This window comes from Lissotriton vulgaris, chromosome 2_1, assembly GCF_964263255.1.
Source record: "Lissotriton vulgaris chromosome 2_1, aLisVul1.2, whole genome shotgun sequence".
Lineage (NCBI taxonomy): Eukaryota > Metazoa > Chordata > Amphibia > Caudata > Salamandridae > Lissotriton > Lissotriton vulgaris.
This window is the reverse complement of record NC_141687.1, coordinates 1,919,146,604-1,919,153,173: the sequence shown is the minus strand read 5'-3', so window position 1 is coordinate 1,919,153,173 and position 6,570 is coordinate 1,919,146,604. Positions and strand designations below refer to the sequence as shown.

The window sequence follows — 6,570 nt, the reverse complement described above, 5'->3', positions numbered from 1 at the left end:
GCACTGAAATCCGTTGAAACAACACTGGAGAGTAGGGTTATAAAGTTACATTTGCTGCCATCCTTCAAGCAATAATGAACACTAAAACTGCACTAGAGAGTAAGATTGATGAGGTTACCATTAATGTTGACTTACTGCAAGCGAACCACAAACTAATATTGAATCAACCCTTTCCTTCCTGCGCCCATGCGGTGGAACACTTTATTGGCAGAGCGGAGGGTGCAAAGGGGCCTTCCCGTCCCAATAATGTACCATTGGCTGCATTCTCAAAGAGCTCCAAAGGTACCAGAGCAGAAGATTTCACAGTACAATGCTTTCTCCACAGCATCTTTAATGATGTCACACCGCTGCATTTTGTAGTGGAAAGATCGGACAGGGTTCTGCATCAAAAGCCTGTCCCAGGCGCAAAACGTCTGCACTACTGGGAACCTGATCACATTCTTTGGAAAGCCTGCGAACATGGCCAATGAGACTGCTATTGCGGTGTTAACTTGACTTCTGTTTTGCACTCCTGTTTCCGGCAGGTTTGAGGGTATCTGATGAAGATAAAACTCTTTTTTTCAGTAACATGGAGGAGGGGATATCCTGGCTGGAAAGTAAATGTATCATCTAGAGAAACGGGAATGCCCAACGTAGTGGAATTGGCCGCAGAAGGAGGAAGTCATTGCAGTCACCTCTTAGCATACCATCTGTAGAATAGTCAATGGAAGAAAGGGCTCACCTGGTGGAGGAAGTCCTGCATGACAGATCAGGAAGGTTGCCTGCACCAAACTCAGATGATGTGTTCTCTGAAAATTACTCAGACATGATTAAATATCAATGCAGAAGATGTGGGTGTTTGTGCCTACTCTTATCCTGATGGCTGCTGATCTTGTTACTTGAATGGTTGAGCACAACTCTGTGCACCGCCACTAGAGATTATGGTTTTATAAAGTTAGTATATCACCAAGAGTGCAACCGGCACTTTAGTTGCAGTTATTATTTTGGGGGGGAGGGGCTAACTAGATAAGGGGTTGCAATTATGGTTGAGCCAATGAGGCAGGGCTACTCTTCCCCTTTAGTGACAGTAGTTGCTTTACTTCCATACACATCATAGATGCTCCATAGAGAACTCATGCATCATTTGTTTAGTGCTTCATTTGGTTTGGCGGGGTAGTGCCCAAACCACAGTCGGGTAGTGGGGTCAGTTGACTAGCCAGACACACCATTATATTCGAAGGTTGTTTAATTAAAGAGAGGCGAGACAGTTTAGATCTTGGAATCAATGTTGGGTTTGGTTTGGGAGAGGAGATGACTCTTTCATGCACCAAACTTGAGGTACAACTCCAATATGATCCTTGTGCTTTACTGCCTAAGTTGGACCATTAGAGGTTTGGGTAAACCGCCAAAACTTCCTAGAGTGTTCACATACATGCACTGTAGAAAGATCCAGGTCGCATGTCTACATGAGACACATCTAACCGCCATAGAGCTCACTAACCTGTACAGAAAATGGCACATCCAGTTATATGGCACTACTTACTATCTGTCTGCCAGAGGAACCATAGTCTGGATCTCACCTGAGGTTCCCTTTGTTGTAGGGCCTAGCTTCTAAACACCGAATTAAGATATTTGGTAGTTTCGGGGACCTCGGAGCGAGATCCCCTTACATTGATGAGGCTGTACATACCTGATACTAATTAGTCACAATACCTGGACACTCAATCTCTATATGTTCTTGACACTGAACTCATTCTGTGTGATGGGTGTGTATTACAATATGGTTATGGATGTACAAGGGATAGATCACTCCTGCTACTGCAGGGCTCAACCTCTATGACACAGGCACTACACTTTGTGGAGTGGGTGAAACAATGGGGCCTTGTTGAGGTGTGGTGTGACACACGATTTCGGATAATAGCCCACTGCTGGAACCTCTGGGATTAGTGTGGTCTAGGCAGGTGATTCCCAGATAGAGAGTGAACACTTCCCCCTTACTTGAGTTTGGCTTCTGATTGGAGGTGGGAACTCATATCACACAATATTTCCAAGAAACTTAGAGATTGCTTAATATCACATAACATGAACGGTACTCGTATAAAGTAGTGTTTGTTAAACCTGTCAGCCTTAGGCTGGTCTTCCCCCAAACATTGGTTGACTCTAATGTGGCTGATCTTGTTTTGTTGGTTTTAGGACTCTAGGTACTTTACCACTGCTAAGCAGCGCAAAAATGCATATGCTCTCTCCCTAAACATGGGTTGGAGGACTTATCCACAATTGGCGTATTTTGTTTTACTTATAAGTCCCTAGTAAAGTGAACTACATGTGCACAGGGCCAGTAAATTAAATGCTACAATTGGGACTGCAGCACTGATTGTGCAACCCACTTAAGTAGCTCTTTATATTGCATTTAAAACTCCTTGCCAAGCCTTAAATTCCACTTTTATTACATATAAGACATCCCCAAGGAAGGTCCTAGGTAGCCCATAGGCTAGGGTGTTGTGTGATTAAAAGGTAGGACATGTACTTTTAAGTTTTAGCTGTCCTAGTAGTGAAAATGTCCCAAATTTGTATTTCACTACTGTGAGGCATACCCCTCTTGTAGGTTCACACTGGGGATTCCTTGTTACATCTAATAAGTGTTACTCCCAATTGGAAGGAGGTAGAGCTACTATGTTTAGTACCCATGGAATTGTAATGATAAATGCTCTTTAATGGTAAAGTCGAATTTATAATTAAAACTTTTAAAATCCGACTTTTAGAAAGATGGCATTTTTCTGCTCTTAGCCCTGTGTACCTGCTGCCTCTCTCCCATATACGTCTTGGGTGGGTGACGACTGGATTTTCTTTGGACAGCTACACACAAAGGGAGCTTAGGTGTGACTGATTGGACATCCACATCCCCATAGGCCATACTGGGCAGGGTGAGAGGGGGAAGCTGGGCACAGCCTCATACATAAGCCTAAATAGGCTATGTCCTGTCTCCAAACAATGGAGTGCTAACCTGTTGTACAGCGTATAAATTCTCAGTAAAACTGGCATTTGTTGAATGTCTAAAGGAACATGGCAGCCGCTGTGTTGTAGTGCAGTTCCTATTTTCCCAATAGGTTCTGCGCATTGGAATAACATAAACAGCAGTGTAGACGTAGGACTGAGGTCTTCTAGGTCTCTACGCTAAACTTAATTTAGGTTTGCGCCAGCTAGCTCAGAGGTCACTGGAAACTTTCTTGAATGAAGAGGGATGGATAACCTTCCCTGGCTCAGACAAGAAGGGATTCATTTTCCGACAACCGCATAAACATGACAACTTTGCTCCCTCAGAATAAGAGTATATCTCCAGAGTCGTGTGAAAACAATAGACAGATATTTCACTCAGTCAGCAGTGCATACTTAGTTTCACCAGAGTGCAGAGAAATAGAGAGACGGGCTTTTTCAATAAAAAGGTGTTATTTATTGAGCAGTCTTCTTTCTCATACAAGAGAAGTGAATTGCCACAATTGCAATACTTAGAGTAAAGTAAAGTGCGTACAGTAAAAGTAGTATTATAAAATAATACTGTAAAAGCATTGATATGGTTTCTTAGCCATATGATACTTTAAAATGGATAAAATATATACATACACAGATACATTGACTAAAATACTCAACTGGTGCTTCTAACTAAGCCTACCCCGGTGTACCTGACCTAAGCCTAATACTCGGGAAGGGACAAGTAAGTAGCGATGTTAAGTTAAGGTAATTTTGCCAAGAATCTGCATCAAGAATTCTCTTAAGGGTTTAGTCAGCTCCGTAACTTGGTAATAGAATGTGGGAGGTCTGGTATCTCTTTCCTCAGGACTCGATATTCCAGCAACCCGCAAGGGTAGGCTGGAAACACCGGAGCTGGATTTTCTCGGCTGGAGAAAACGACAGCGTCTCTCTCAGTGCGTCAAACAGGAGGGGCGGCTTCCGCAGGCACTCGCATCAGCTGGGCTCTCGGGCAAGTAGATGGCCGCTCTGCTCCAAACCACTGTGTGTTTGCTTAAGGCAACTGTTGGTATTTTATACCTGAAAGGTGCCGGGTTTGACGTAAGGTTGGACATAAGACGTCACCAACTAATAGTTCTTGCAGGACTTCAGGAGTTCTTGTTCAAATCAAAACAAAAGCTGGGGGGGGGGGGTTCCCGGGCTGCTGGAGGCTTGGTTTGTTTAAAGAACGCGTTGTGCTTTCTAGGAGTCAATAGGAGTAGCCGTGCTGTGCTTTGAATTGCATGGGCTATTACTGAATATTAATCTGATTCTTATGCCGTTGTCAGGACATTATTGATTATAACCTCACAAGGGCATAAATCGGGAATATCGAATTAGGGTCCTAGATAAGAACACGACATCCACTCCACGAATTGATGTCCATCATTACTAAAACTAAGCAATATTAAACATTCAAAGGTGCATGTGTTTTTTTCCGACCCACCCCAAAATACATATTTCGCATTTGAAATGATATACGGTAAATACACGGAAAATGAGTATTGTACTGTACGCTTTTCAAGCAGTGTTATCATTCAGAGAAATGCATATATAAATATCAGCTGAACGAATTGCAAAAATTACACATGAAATGGCTCTAAATACAGAAAAGAAGGTTGAGACCATTTCATCACATATTTATACAAATTTCTGTTATATGTGCTAGAGGCTGAGGTAAAATAATGTCTCTAGTATCCTAAAATAGAAGCTCTGTTCTCTAAGAATAGTTCTACTTTAAGCAGAGTACCATGTGCCAAAAAAAAGGTAAATATTTTGAAAATATGGGCAAAAATAATTTCGCTTTCAGGGGAAAAGTTCCAAATATTTTCTGTAGCTTTATTTATCAAAAACTGAAGGCCGAATTCAGAGTTCAGGAACGCTGTGTGCTCATTGTTTTTATTAAGAGTTATTATCCTTGGTTGGAGAGAACATTATTTCAAAATCAAACAGAATGATTCCCTTGGGTCGTGTACAGGAGAAGCTTGCAATTAGCTATAACCACATTCAGATATAAACACACTAACTAAAGAAATTGATCAAAAATGAAGTTACATAACAATTTATTGAAACAATAAAAAGACAATTTACAATTACACTGGAAAAAATGTTAAAAAACAATTAAAATACTATATAATTTTGTGACCAGCACAAAAATGGAGGACAGACAAAACTCAATTGTAAAACATACAAATTAGAGATTACAAAGCGTACATTCACAATTAAAATTTCAACGTCCCCTGGTTTTATAACCTTACAATCTTATATACACCGGGGGGGAAAAAAGATGAATTGTACAGAAAATTGCGTCGACGCGTTTCGGTGGTTTGCGTATTATTATGTGCCACCTTTATCAAGACTATTGATTTGTTGTCTGTCGTGTTACTGGATCCTTATGGTTGTCCTACAATAGATATACATACAGTTAATTGACTGAATTGAGAGAACACTATACTTTACAGTAATTCACAGGTACAATGTCTAGCCTATTAATAAATGGTATTACTTAATGGCTGCTCTTTATACGTGAGTTATATATTCTATTACTTCACAATTTTCTCTACATACAAACTCTCAGGAACACAGGGTCCCTCGGTCCTTGGAGCTTAATCTGGTTATGGTATTTGAGACTTCTCTAATAAAGACCCAAATTTCGACACAATGATAGACACTGTTAGCCTAGTAGGCGTAGCTAGGTGAGGGCAGATACTAACGTGGCATACTCTCCCTAAGTCAGAAAAAAGATTGTGCTTATGGGATGCTAGGCATATGGCTCTCTCTACGCTCTTGCTAATTGTAGAGTATTAGTCTATGCAAAATAGAAGAAGGCATTGACTTCACATCTGTATGTGCATGTATCGGCTGTATCTCTGCTACTAAAGTTCAAAGAGACTCAAAAAAGCTTTGTAGTAGGTAAATACACTTAAAATTGTGTTTCCCTACTCAGGTTCTGCTTTTACCTGTTTGGTCAGGTGGGATTCCTTATTATGTAGGAGATAAAAATTCTTTCAGGATGTGAGGAGATATTCTTATTGGGCGGTAACTATCTGGAGAGAGAAGCATATAAAACCGCTAGAATAAGTAGGAGATGGAAAAAATCCTATGTCCTTAATATTAATTTAAGCTTATTACTTGACATACCTGGAGGTTACTAATGATTCTCCTATCCGATAAGGATTAGAAAACTTTTCAAAGTCTGTAAATCTTCAGACACTTCTATGTCACTACTCTTTAGTTGTTCTTGACTTGTAGCGGGGATGAATATCAAGATCAATGGCGGTTGGCTTCAATGACCAGAACGAGTCTCTCTTGGGGGAAAAAATGAAAAAGAAGGGAGTACTTTTAGACCTCAATTATATGAGACGGAGTAAATGGTTGTGGAAATGCGCCTGGATTACAAATTTACCAGTAGCGTCATCTTACCTATAATGGTCAAAAAGAGATCTCGCAGTAGAAGGAATAATAGAGGCGCGGTGAGCTGCCTTTACTTTTGTGAGCGTTGGGGTAGTTTCTTAAAAAATGGTATTATCGTATCCCCTAGAGGAGAAGAGTAGAACAATAGTTCAATTTTAGTTCGTTAGATAG

The 6,570-nt window shown here is 40.7% G+C and overlaps 1 long non-coding RNA gene across 1 annotated transcript; it reads right to left on the bottom strand.

The window, feature by feature from the left end:
• Window positions 1-5,279: 5,279 nt before the first annotated feature.
• Window positions 5,280-6,252, bottom strand: LOC147733506 (uncharacterized). Its single transcript, XR_015308732.1, has 3 exons — window positions 6,127-6,252; window positions 5,946-6,032; window positions 5,280-5,389 (listed from the first exon to the last, which is right to left on the bottom strand). It is a non-coding gene; the product is annotated as an uncharacterized LOC147733506 (long non-coding RNA).
• Window positions 6,253-6,570: the final 318 nt, after the last annotated feature.